General features: G+C 42.1%; 1 pseudogene; it reads left to right on the forward strand.

The window, feature by feature from the left end:
- Positions 1-11,674: 11,674 nt before the first annotated feature.
- LOC102813073 lies at positions 11,675-12,285 on the forward strand (annotated as a pseudogene).
- Positions 12,286-13,354: the final 1,069 nt, after the last annotated feature.

Raw genomic sequence — 13,354 nt, forward strand, 5'->3', positions numbered from 1 at the left:
CCAACCACATTCAATACACTCAATGAACCAGGTGGAGACCTGGCTGGCCAGCAGTTTGGCAATACCTGGGGACTCCTGGGTCCAAAGTCAGTGACATAGCCACAGAGGACTAGAGTGGAGAGTGAAGCGTCCAGCTGATAAGAAGAGAGGGCATATGCACAAGAACACCCACAATTGCAGATAATACCAACTTGACCTGGCTTCAATGACTGGATGATCAGAGGTCAACTAGAAGAAGAAAGAAGAGGAGAAAAAGAGTAATCTGATATAATTTGATGAACTTGACCTACACCTATGGGTGCAGTAGCTCAAAAGAGGGAACAAATCCTTACAGCAAGGATCATTCCCATCCCCTCCATACATAGAGTAGACAGGAATGGGCAACTTGGACATTGACTACCCAAAATGGGGGGAGGGGTTACAAAGGCAAGAAGTGACTGGCTTACAAGCTTTCAAGAGGGAACCGAGATCCAGAGGGCATGGAGGATGGTAGAATCTCCAGTGAGTAGTATCCAATCTGTCTAGGTGGGGCTGATGAAATAAAATGCAGATATACCTCTTGTGATACAATAGTGAATAATTGTTATCAGGACTGATTGCTAAGGTTGTAAATGTAAAGGTAAACGTTTTGTAGCAAGGAGGGGAGTGATTATCTTTTCAGTCTAGGAGCGGAGGTCCCTGGGACCATCAAGGGAGAAGAGAGGAGAGCAGGACCCTACCCAGAGAAGCAGTGATGCCTGAGATGGAGGCAGAGACGATGACGTGGAGAGATAGAGCAGCTGGGAACTTTAGATCCAGAGAGGGAGAGCCACTGTGTGCTGAAGATTGGAGGGGGGTGGGGGGGGAGAGAAGTGTAGGGGTCAGGCTTGTAGGATATACCCTTTGATTGGTTGATGATGCATGGAGGGGATTGTAACCATGGCAATGAAATGATAGGATGAATGTAAAACTAATGTTTTCCCATGTAAATTATCACATAATTCACAATAAAACATTAAAAAAAAAAAAAAAAGAGGGAACAAATCTTTACAGCAAGGATTATTCCCACCCGCTCAATACACAGAATAGACAGGGATGGGCAACTTGGACATTGGTTACCCCAAATGGGGTGGGCTACAAAGGCAAGAAGTGTAGCTTTCAAGAGGGAGCCTGGATCCAGAGGGCATGGAAGAAGGTAGAATCTCCACTGAGTAGTATCCAATCTGTCTGGGCGGGACTGGTGAAAGGAAATGGAGATAGCACTCATGTGGTACAATTACTGTTGTTGTTATGTGCCATGTAGTGAGTTCCGACTCACAGTGACCCTGTACAGAGTTTCTGAGGCTGTAAATCTTTACTGGAGCTGAAAACCTCATCTTTCTCACGTGCAACAGCTGGTAGTTTCCAACTACTGACCTTGTGGCTCACAGCCCGATTCATAACCATTACACATGTAGTACAATAGTGAATAATTACTATCAGGACTGACTGTGAGGGTTGGAAATGTAAAGGTAGACATTTTGTAGCAAAAGGAGAGGAGTAATTGACTTTGCAGTCCAGGAGCAGAAGCCCCTGAGACCATCAAGGAGAAGAGCAGAGTGCAGGACCCTACCCAGAGAAACAGTGACACCAGAGATGGAAGAAGAGACAATGATGTGGAGCAATGGAGCGGCTCGGAACGCTAGACCCAGAAAGGGAGAAGGGCTGTGTGCTGATGACCAGAGGGCAGGCTTGCAGTGTGTACCCTTTGGTTGGTTGATGATGCATGGAGGGGATTGTAACCATGGCAATATAACAATAGACAATAGGATGAATGTAAAGCTAATATTTTCCCATGTAAACTATCACATAATTCACAATAAAACAGTTAAAAATAAGGTTACCCACTTTGGGATAAGGGCCAGCGGCCACTACTGACTGCTCTGAAAGAGATCACATTAGAAGGTCCTGGATAGAAGAAAGTGTGGAACAAAACTCAAAATCATTTTTTCAAAATAGATCAGGTTCCAGAAACAAAGGACCCTAGGACCATCAAGGGAGAAGAATACAAGTGGAATGTGAGACCTTATCCAGAGAAGCAGCAACACCAGAGATGGAAGCAGAGATGGGGACATGGAGAGAGGGAGCAGCTGAGGACTCTAGATTCATGGGAAGAGAGCAACTAAGAGATGGCGGCCAGGAGGCAGACTTGCAGAATGTGCCCTTTGGTGGTGTAAATTATTATATATGCCTGAGTGTTTAAAAAAAAAAAAAAAAAGCTAAAGTGAATAGAGAGAAATACTATTAATTGATGGTACATGGAGGGGTTCATAATCATTGTAATTGCCCTGTAAACTTTTACTCAATCCACAATAAAACCTTTATATATATATAAAAAAAAAAATAGACCAGGTTTACTGGTTAGACAGAGACTTGGGAACCCCCTAGACCCATGGACTTTTTTAGTCACCTTTCAGGACTGGAAATGAACTCACCCCTGTAGCTTGATTTTTAGCCAAACAATTGTTGTTGTTGTTAGGTGCCATTGAGTCGGTACCAACTCATAGTGACCCTATGCACGACTGAAGGAAACACTGCTCGATCCTGGGCCAGCCTCATAATTGTTGCCATGCTTGAGCCCATTGATGCTACCTACGATTTTGCCAATTCATCTCGCTGGGGTTCTTCCTCTTTCTCTCTGACCCTCCACCTTACCAAACATGATATCCTTCTCCAGCGACTGCTCCCTCCTGACAATATGTCCGAAGTATGAGAGACGAATTTGGCCATCCTGGCCTCCAAGGAACACTCTGGCTGCACTTCTTCCAACACTGATCTGTTGGTTCTTTTGGCATCCCATGGCATTTTCAATATTCTCCTCCAACACTCAAAAGCATCAATTCTTCTATGGTCTTCCTTATTCACTGTCTAGATTTCGAATGCATATGAGGTTATGGAAAATACCATGGCTTGGGTCAGGCACACCTTAGTCCTCAAGCTGACATCTTTGCTCTTCAACACTTTAAAAAGTGCAGCAGCTTTGCCTAATGCAATACGTCGTTTAATTTCCTGATTGCTGCTTCCATGATTGTTGATAGTTGATCCAAAAAAGAATGAAGTCATTGACAACTTCAATCTTTTCTCTATTGATAAGAATTTTGTTTATTGGTCCAGTGGTGAGTATTTTTGTTTTCTTTACATTGAGATGCAATCCATTTTGAAGGCTGTATTCTTTGATCATCATCAGTAAATATTTAAAGTCCTCTTCACTTTCAGCAAGCAAGCTTGTGTCATCTGCATATCGCAGGTTGTTAATGAGTCTTTCTCCAATCCTGATGCCACATTTTCCTTCATATAACCCAGCTTCTCAGATTATTTGCTCAGCATACAGGTTGAATAAGTATAATGAAAGAATATAACGCTGTCGCATACCTTTCTTAATTTTAAACCAGTTTTCCCATGTTCTGTTCAAACTGCCTCTTGGTCCAGGTACAGATTTCTCATAAGCACAATTAAGTGTTCTGGAATGTTCATACTTCTCAATGTTGTCCATAGCTTGTCATGATCCACACAATCAGAAGCCTTTGCGTAGTCAGTAAAGTCAATATTCTCTGCTTTCAACCAAGATCCATTGGACATTAGCAATGATATCCCTAGTTCCATGGCCTCTTCTGAATCTGACTTGAACCTCTGGAAGTTTCTCTGTCAATGTATGCTTGCAGCCATTTCTGTATTACCTTTAGTAAAACTTTACTTGCATGGGATATCAAAGATATTGTCCAATGATTTCTGCAATCCAGCCAAACAATAGACATGTCTATAAAGAGACCAGTAACACTAGGGAGGGTGTCACTGCTTAGAATAATTGAACAGTCGTCTCTGGTTGCATTTTTTCTAAAAATTCATCTTCATTAGCTTTGACTTTGTTTAGAAGACTGATGGAAAGAAAGATAGCTCTTTGGGCAAGCTGATCATTGCACAATGCTTTTGGCACTCTTTGAGCTGAAAGCTGCTGAGGTCAGGTTTTCTACTTAAAATTGAAAATGCAGAGCCATGTGAGATCCCAACTTCAGTAGCTACAGCATCATTGGTAATTCTGTGGTGTCCTTCCACCAGTTCTTGGACTTCAGCCACAGTTTCTTCCAATCACTGAGAATAACAATCTCCCAATTGTGGCTCATCTGTGAAGTCTTCCTTAAAACTCTCGATCCATCTAAAAATTGTTTTATGTGGGGTAGGAATTCTGTAAATTTCTTGCAAAACTTCAATAATTTGGGGAAATGTCCACCTGGGTTTTGTTAAAAATTTGATATTAGATCTGACTTCAAAATGTTTTTCCCCTCATGGCACAAAAAGTATCCATGTTTTCAAAGGCACTCAAGTAAGATGAAAACAAGTGAATTACTGAGAGAACTTGTTCAGATATCCACTGATTGCAGAGATATGTTTAATCACATGTTGTTTGCAGTAAACCTATGCATACATGACCTAGAACCTTAGTAGCAATAATTTTTACTTACTCTTATATTGAGCTACAGAAACAATAAGTGACTTCCACCACCAACTAACTATGTTTTATATGAGGACTGGGCAAAACAGATTCAAGCATAGCCAAGAGTTTTTACCTTTTCCCTAAGAATTAGTTGAAGGAGCTCTGGCTGCTGAGCTCAAGGTCAGTAGTTTGAAACTACCAGCCTTTCCATGAGAGAAAGATGAGACTTACTGCTCCTGTAAAGATTTACAGCCTTGGAAATCCTGCACAGGATCACTATGAGTCGGAACAGACTCCACACCACACTACCACCGCCACCACCAAGAATTAGTTGAGATTTGAGTCTAATCCAACCACTCATGATAGAATTATATCATGACTCAATTTTTTAATCTATAAAATAGTGGTAATAGCCCAGTGTTGTTGTAAGTAATGAAAGACAGAATATACATGAATTATCTAGTTCAGTGCGTGGAATCTAGTGAGTTTCCTTCCAATCTCTTTTCTACACTTCCAATTCCTAAACTGATATGAGCCAATAACGTTATATAGTTGGCCTTTTAAAAAGCTGGTGGAAAAATTCCTTTCTCTTTTAATTCCATTTCTCCCGTGAACTTTTTAAAACTTCCTCATATGTGAATATCCTCTCCAGCCCTCCTTACCAATAAGATACTTATCTTGTTTGTATATAGGTGTTCTTATAAAATATATTAACTTGTATCCATATTATTTTGATTTACATAAATAATATATGATATATCTCGGTGTATTTCTCATTGTATTACATATCTAGTTCTACTTTGGTTTGGGGGTTTGGAGGAGTTCTTGTTTCTTATTGTTATGGTTTGGGGAAAATATAAAATCTGTTATAAAATCTGTTTCACAACTCTCTTTAAAAAGCAAAGTCAAAGCAATATTTTCATAGGAAGATAAGCCCAAATTTGCTTGGAACACTTTATCTAAAGAGGTTAGACATACACGCAAAGCAAATACATGATGAAAGGGCCCAGGAGTTTTTTAATCTTAGGCATTTAGTGGGGGACAGCAAGAGTAGGATGGGGAAGTGGGACAGGGTGGAACAGGTCCCAGGAACACATAGCTGAGTTACTTATATTCTTCACTTCATAGCCCATTATCATCATTGGTCTGTGCAAGGTCTCACACCTATTTATTTATTTATTTCCTTCAATACCCACTTCCCACCCCTATACCCTCATTCTACCATAGGCAAGCATGGCAATGAATTGAACGGGTATCTTTTGGCTCATATGTGTTCTTGCAAATTATATTGCTTTCTGTGAAGGTAATTTTAATTAACACAAAATAGTTTGTGTTTTTATTTCTTCTTTTTTAAAATTTCACTTTTCTACTCACTATGCTTTTAAATTCAACTATCCTGGTGTGGCGCTGTAGGATCAGCACTGGTCCTCCTCAGAAACCCTATGCAGGGTCACTATGAGTCTGGATCTACTTGACGGCACTTAACAACAGCATATTGCCATGAGTAAACCTACTTACCTGCTTAGAATTCTTGTCTTATTTCCATGCTGTGCAGCCATTTTTTACCTAACCTCTCCAATTGATAGACATGCAAAGGAACATCCAGCCACCTACCACTACAAATAATGCTGAAATGAACTTTCCCACATGGACCCATGTGACAGTTTCTTTGGCATAAATATTCATCAGCAGAATGGCTACATATTAGAACAATTTTCCAAGTATTGCTGGATTGTGCCTGTCTACCCTCCCACCAAATGAATCCTGATGGCACAGTGGTTAAGTGCTCAGCTTCTACTGGAAAGGTAGGAAGTTCAATCCTACCAGCTTTTGCCTGGTAGAAAGAAATGGCAGTCAGTTTCTGTAAAGATTACAGCCTTAGAAACCCTACGGGCAGTTCTACTTTGTTCAATAGGGTTGCCATGAGCCAAACATAGACCCTTCCACCAACAGAGAGTTCCTGTAACTCCACGTTTTACATGCTCCAGCTTGGTAATAAATGAAGACTGATTGTCTCATTGTCTTAATTTGCATATCTCTGACTACTGATGGGTTTGAGTGGCTCTTCATTTTCTTCAGGGGTTGTTAGGTGCCACTGAGTTAGTACCGAGTGGTTATGAATTGGGCTGCGAACCGCAAGGTCAGCAGTTCGAAACTACCCACTGTTCTGCGGGAGAAAGATGAGGCTTTCTGCTCCCATAAAGATTTACAGTCTCGGAAACCCTGTTCAGGGTCGCTATGAGTCAGAACCAACTCCACGGCACATAACAACAACAACATAGCAATCCTATTCACAACAGAATGAAACACTACCTGGTCCTGTGCGAACCTCACAATCATTGCTGCATTTGAGCACGTCACTGCTGCCACAATGCCAATCCATCTCGTTGATGTCTTCCTCTTTTTCTCTGACCTTCCACTTTACCAAATATGATATCCTTGTCCAGGGACTGGTCCCTCTGGACAATATATCCGAAGTATGAGAGACGAAGTCTGGCCATCCTGGCTTCCAGGGATCACTCTGGCTGCACTTCTTTCAACATAGATTGGGAACCGTTTTTCTGCCAAAATTTTTTAACTTCATTCATGGGACATACAAAAATTATCAACTTAAAAATTAACCTGCTATATTTGGTCAAATATTTAATTAACTTACATCAGACTGCAATGTCAGTTGAACTGCAAGGTTGGTGGTTCAAGTTCACCAGCTGCTCCTTGGAAACCCTATACAGGGTCGCTATGGATCGGAATCGATTTGATGGCACTTAACAACAACAACAACAACAATGTCATGAACTGCAGTTGCCTTGACAAGGCCAGACCAAATGATTTCACAGGCTTATACTGCCCATGGAGTCCTGGTGTGGTGCTGTGGGTTAATGTGCTGAACTGCAAAGTCAGTTTGAACTGCAAGGTTGGCGGTTCAAGCTCACCTGTCACTCCTTGGAAACCCTATACAGGGTCTCTATGGGTTGGAACCAACTCAACAGTACTTAGCAGCATACTGCCCACAGGCCAGACACTCCCCATTCCTGACTTATTTGTTAGACTTAGTAGTTTTCTTTACCATAATAGAGGCAATGATGTTCATATCTAATAGTTTTCTATTATAACTATTGTCTTTTTCTAGATTTCTAGAAGCTTCGTGCGTTAAAAAAAAGAAAAAGAAAACCAATGTCTTCAAGTTAATCACAACTCACAGCAAACACCAGGGCATAGTACAACTACTCCCATAGTGTTTTCAAGCAACTATAAAGTGAAATATCTTCAAGTATGAACCATGTGACAGTACAATTACTATCACATGGTTCATGCTAGAAGATATTGTAATTGTTGATATTGATGATAAGCTTTATCACATGTCCATGCTAGAAGATATGTCACTTTATAGTTGCTTGAAATCACTGAAATTATGAATCACCTCAACATATGTATTTATTAATTAATCACATATATATGCATTATGCAGATGATTGAGCAGTTCCTTACATATTTATGTGTTTATCACTAAGAAAGCATACTACGACGGAAGAGACTTTATGTTGAATGGTATATTGTGAGTCTGTGATGTGAAATAGGAAATGTGTAATGGATTTAGTACTGATGGAATACCAGCTGTATGTATAACAAGGGATGTGTTGCTATGTAAATACAAAAAAACTGGCAGAGAGGTCATGTCTGACTTCCTCTGGCTTCACAATGGGGAAGGAAAATCAAACTCAAAATCAGGCCAACGTCAGACATGTCTCCACCCTTCAACCTTCATTATTCCATTCTGGCGTCAAGCATCCTTCCCACAGCACTTTCTGCTTCACATCTGGGTTCAATAATCCATGGCAGTGACTACACAGAACTCAGAGACTATACTCATGATTGTGGGGTTTATTAAGAAAGCAAACCGGGTACAATTCAGGATCAGAAATAACTGAAGATACAGCAGTTCATCAGTCACGAACACCTCTTCTTTGCTGGATAGCAGGCATGCCTCATTCCTGTCTTTAGCCTCTCTGAAGAGACCCTCTTGGCCTCCACCCTGCTCTAGCAAGTGTTGCCAAGCTCCTTTGGCCAGTCTGTAAAGAGCTCTGGTAGAGTAGTGGTTACAAGTCAGGCTTCTAACCTCAAGGTCAGCAGTTTGAAACTACCAGCTGTTCTGTAGGAGAAAGATGGGGCTTTCTGCTCCTATAAAGATTTACAGCCTCAGAAACCCTATGCAGGGTCGCTATGAGTCAGAACCGACTCCACGGCAAACCAACAACAACAACTGCCTAACGGGCACATTCTGCAAGCCAGTCCCCTGCAGGTGCATACTCAGCTGCACTTGGTCCATGGGCCGGCAAGGTCTTACCTGCTCTGTCTCTTCATGACACTACCTGACACTGCCTCGGTAGCTGCTTTTCCAGGTCGGATCTCATGCTGTGTTCATGACTCTTTTTTCTGGATGGCCCTGGGACCGGTCTATTACTGCTTCTGTGGTGGCTCCTTTTAAACCTAGGGATGGCAAAATGAATCAATCTTGGCATTAGAGTCCTGTACAATTATTTGCATGGTCACACCCAATCATTAAGGAGCCCTGGTAGCATAGTGGATTACGAATTGGGCCGCTAATCACAAGGTCAGCAGTTCGAATCTACCAGTGACTCCATGGGAGAAAGATGAGACTTTCTGCTCCCATAAAGATTTAGTCTTGGAAACCCTATTCAGGGTCGCTGTGAGTCAGAACTGACTCGGTGGCTCACAACCACCACTACCACCCCATCACTTGATGGAAGTTAAGAAGACTTTGACTAGAAAAGCCACATCAAATAAATTCCTGGCACCACAGTAAGAAACTTCCTCTCAGTGGCAATGCACACACAGAACACAGCAGCGATCTAAATATGTATGCCTCGTGGTCTGTTTCAGTGTTAAAGGAAATAGTGACAATTATGACCATGATCAAGGTGCAGCTAATAAATACTTAAGGTTTGCAGTGAAAAGGAATAAAAGGAGATTATAAAACTGCTGAAATACGTTGGCTGACCACACAAGTTTTTAAAACAAAGATTGAATAATTTTTCCTAGATCCTAATAATGCTAATAAACAGTATTTTAAATTTTTCAAATAACTTCATTAAGTTTCCTGCCTCAGCAATTTACTTAATACTTGACTAGCCTGGACTGCGTTTTAGGGTAAAGTATGTTTATTATGTTTTGTTTTGTTTTTATAATGCTGGGTTGTAAGTATTAAGATGTAATAAGAAAACTGAATTGTAGTTTCAAAAGTTTCAATAGTCAACAATTTCACAATGACAACACTAAATTTTCTTTAGCTCTTCAAACATATCTATTACATATTATTGGGCATTTTAAAAATAAAAATGTAAATTTTCTTTGCCAACATAAGTTTAATCAAGTTCAAGACACTTTTGTAAGCAATGATGCCAGTCGTCCAGTCCACATTTCTTAAGAACTGTGGATACTGGGAATTTAACCATGTCAGTGCTGTCTTTTTTTGGGGGGGGGGGCGGGGGGGGGCAGGGGGCACATTTTAATACAACTCAATGCCGCAACAGAATATCAAGAAATATTTCTTAAAGTCAAATGTAGTCAAAGAGTGTCCTGTTAGTATCCAATTGTTTCAAACACTTGAAACATTATTGTCTGATGGGGAAGAGAATCAAATGTGCTGTTCAAAGAAAAATGTCACTAACATTTCTGGACCCATATTTAATCCAAAAATCCAAAACTATTAGACAAAGTCTACAAACATTTTTCATTCCTATATCTTTTAATTGTGAATTAGCCTTTGACTCAAGAGCACACAACAACTTAGAAGAAAATAAGGAATAAGAAAGGAAACTATCTGCATATGAAAGCTAACCTACAATTCAAGTCATCTATCATTTGGCCTGTTAGACATTATTGTTGATAATTTTTAACATTCCTTACTTCTTAAAATGTTAATAGATTAAATTTGTACCGAAAATTATCATATATGTGTGCTATAAATACCTTTAAGTGGTTCATGGACTTCAACAGTTATAGAAACGCTGATTGGTGATGCCTCTGAGAATCACTGAATCACAATTAACAACTAACTGAACTCCCTACATCACAGCCAGACACTGTTTCTTCAGCGCCCATTGCAAAACTTTCTGTCTTTCCATAAACTCCTCTTCCTGCCCTCCTGGAGAGAACGTTCAACGCAGCCCAAACCAATCATAGCTGAGCCCAATACCTCTCTATTTTAATGGTACTGTATTCCCCCGTACATGCTCAAAGCAAAATATCTCTCCTCTCCCTACCCCCTCAATTCCAGTCCTGGACACAGCTAAGAAGTATTTATGTTCATCAGCAGTCAAATCAATAAAAATGAACAAAGGCCATAGATTACTTTTGACTGTTTTTAAAATTAAATGAACCTTCTCACTTCGTTTGCTTACCATTAGGTTGGGTTTTTGATTGGTTAGTTGGTTTTCAGAATAGACATGTTGTTTCCACTGCTGTATACCACAATTTATTTATTCAGCATTGATAGGAAGGGGCCTCAAAAAGCTCTTGGAAAATGGAATTAAAAGATAATGGAGCCCACCCGTGCCTCCCTAGGGGCGGCCGGCAGCTGCAGGTGGCGGCCGGTTGAGGGCCTTGGCGAGGGGTGAGTCCACGCTTTGCGACCGCCGCTGCGACGAGATGGAGAGCCGCCCCGGAGGCCCGAGCGCTGGCCACGATCCCACGCTGGCCATTCCTCGTTAGCTGCTGGGATTTGAGAGTTTGATCCACCACCTAGGCCTGGTCTCCTAGATCCGTGGTGTCAGGGTTTGAAAAGAAGTGGAAGAAAAGGAACGATGTGACCAATCCCGTTGGGTCCGTTTGCATTGAGGCCTGATTGGCATTTGCAGAGGAAAACACAGCCAACAAATCATGGGTTTGGGAGGGCGGTGGGGTGGACAAGGCGGGTGAGAAAAGAGAAAGTCTTAGATTTTATGGTTTGGTTTTGTTTTAAACTCTGCGTTTTGGCAGTGCTAGCGAAATACACGAATTCAAGAGTTATTTTTCTATTAAGAAAAGCGAAGCGAATTTTTTTTTTTTTTTTTTTTTTGTCTCCAACCCTGTCTCCTAAGGACAAAGCATAAATCATGGACTCCAGAAATTAAGGTGGATTTCAGGAACCTTGCGAAGACTAGGGAGAGGGCATTCATTCTTCCTCAGGAGGGGAGGCTGGGTGTTTTTTAGCCCTTTCTGGAACCTAAAGCGAAAAGCATGAGTTGTGTGCCAAAGAGGGGGGCCAAGGCCAAATTGGAATCCGTGGAGCTGCCCGAGGCAGCGCCCCCACAAATCTACCATGAGAAGCAGCGAAGGGAGCTTTGTGCCCTCCATGCCCTCAACAACGTGTTCCAGGACAGTAACGCCATCGCCCGGGAAACGCTGCAAGAAATTTTCCAGAGGTTGTCAGCAAACACTATGGTGACACCCCGCAAGAAGAGTATGCTGGGAAATGAGAACTCCGATGTAAACGTCATCATGGCCGCCCTTCAGACCAAAGGCTATGAAGCTGTGTGGTGGTTATCATAAGCGCAGGATGTCGGTGTCATCGCTCTCACTAACGTCATGGGCTTCATCCTGAATCTGCCCTCCAGCTTATGCTGGGGTCCGCTGAAGGGACCTCTCTCAAAAGGCAGTACTGGATCTGCTTTCGAGAGGTGGGAGATACCTACTATAATCTCAACTCCAAACTCAAGATGACTGAGTGGATTGGAGGTGAGAGCGAGCTCAGGAAATTTCTAAAATAGCACTTGTTAGGAAAGAACTGTGAACTCCTGCTGGTGTTATGTGAAGAGGCGGAGGCCGATGTGTAAGGCGGCCATGCCCACCCTCCCCGGACCTCAGCCCTGTCAGCCTCTGGGACAACGCGCTGCGGCCTATTCAGTGGGCTGCCCTTGCCACTCCCTCAGACATCTCGTTGGGTTTTTTCCCCCTCAGATTAGACAGTACAATTGAACAGACTATTAGAAGAAGCACCACCTGTGTTATTTGTTCTGAGAAAGGAAGGTAGGAATTCTGTGTGCTTAGGACGAGCCATCGAATACCCTGCTTTTAAGAGAAAGACTGCTGAGTCCTAGTTAATTTTCTTCTGAGGACTTGGCACAGGTCCTGCTGGAGCCCACCAGTCACAGCTGCTCCAAACTCACCAGAAGGTGCTGCCTCCCTCCACTGTCCCTTTCCTGGGAAGCTAGTAGGTCTGCAGACAGTTCGTATAAAGCCCATGTGGCAGGTTTGAGTGACCTAGATAGAGCATTGGAGTCTCTCAGGAACCCATCTCCAAAACCCTAGAGGCAGGATGGCATGCTGTCTCCAACCCTTAATGCCACCCCTTCTCTATCCCTTAATGGGACCCCTTCCATGATTAAGGGCAGTTTCTGGCCATCCTTGGTGTTTTAGACTCTAAGCTGGCTGGTTGTGTGACAGGAAGGAGATCAATACCTAAGAGGACATAGAGCAAAAGCTGAACTGGGGCAGGTGTGGAGTGGCTGGTTCTCAATAGCTCACTCTGGTTTTGTTCCAACCATTTCACTACATTAATTCCTGTTTACCCACTTTGGCAAAATCAGGAGAAAAAATAAGGCTGCCTTTCAGCAAATTCTGTGCTGAGCAAAGTATTCTGAAGATAGCTCAGAGTTTAACAGCAGATCTGCTTGTCACCAGAATGATAGACAGAGAGCCCTGACCCTGGATAATTATGTGCACTGTGTGATAGGAGCTGGATTTGTTACCTCTCTGGAGTTTCCTTTACAGAGAATTGACCCCCTTCTATCTCTTAAACAGTTGTAGGCCACTTGTCCTGTAACTTTGGAAAACAAAAGAGGAGGGGAAGTTAAGTACCATCTGTCCCACACTGTCACCATGGCGTGGTTGCCTCAGACAGGT

This window comes from Chrysochloris asiatica, unplaced genomic scaffold (assembly GCF_000296735.1).
Source record: "Chrysochloris asiatica unplaced genomic scaffold, ChrAsi1.0 scaffold00003, whole genome shotgun sequence".
Classification (NCBI taxonomy): Eukaryota; Metazoa; Chordata; class Mammalia; order Afrosoricida; family Chrysochloridae; genus Chrysochloris; species Chrysochloris asiatica.